This window comes from Microtus ochrogaster, chromosome 22 (genome assembly GCF_000317375.1).
Source record: "Microtus ochrogaster isolate Prairie Vole_2 chromosome 22, MicOch1.0, whole genome shotgun sequence".
NCBI lineage: Eukaryota > Metazoa > Chordata > Mammalia > Rodentia > Cricetidae > Microtus > Microtus ochrogaster.
The window spans coordinates 9,052,430-9,053,479 of NC_022023.1; positions in this window are offsets into that span (position 1 = coordinate 9,052,430).

A 1,050-nucleotide genomic window follows, 5' to 3' on the forward strand; every position below is an offset into this window, starting at 1 on the left:
ATGTACTGGCTTTGTGGGAGCCTAGCCTGTTTGGATGCTTACCTTCCTAGACCTGGATGGAGGGGGGAGGACCTTGGACTGCCCACAGGGCAGGGAATCCTGACTGCTCTTCAGATTGGAGAGGGAGGGGTAGGGGAGTGTGGGGATAATAGGAGGAGGGGAAGAGGTGGAAATTTTTAAGTAAAAATAAATAAATAGAATAAAATCTCTGCAAAGATACTGACAATTTACACTATACTTGTTGGCTACACCTGGTAACAACAGCTAGGTCTAGCTTCTCAATAATTTGTGGAGTTTCAACGTAATATCACCCTATACTTTGTCCAAAATATAATGCTATATAATTATCCTGAGTGGCCATCATGGACCTTTGTGAAAGAATGCACTTTGTAGGTGACCAGGCTTCCTTTTCTGTAGCATGCTGCAACCATAATAAAAAACGTTATGGATGTTCCTGACTGATCTGATGCTCAGTTACTCCTTCCGAATTGCCATCTTGAACCAAAGGTTACACTGACCACACCATAGACTCCAGTTTTGCTCATCCATTGCAAGGTGGGTCATCTTCTGATAAAACCTGCATCTGGTATCTGTTGCATTTCAGTCAGATATTGTTAGTTGTTGTATTCTTTAACTGAGTTTTAGGTTTTAATTTCAAGGCTTGCTTTACTATTGCTCTAAACTAATTTGTGGGGATATTAGACTGTGATCTTGACACAGTCAAGTTGTTAAATATAATAGAGATATGCTGATACATTTAATGGATGTCATAATAAAAAATCTTTTGGAAGAATATTTTTTCTCTCTCCCTATACTCAAGTATAAAATTCAGAACTTAAATTTTCTTATTATACATTGTTCGGAGAATAATAACAAATATGCATGATAAAAGCATATGCAAGCCAAAGAAACAAATACTTGACTTTTCACACATAAAGTCAGTTTTAGAAAATGGAAGTTGTTTGTAATAGCCAGAACCTGGAAACAACCTAGATGCCCATCAATGGAAGAATGGATGAAGAAAGTATGGAATATATACATATTAGAGTA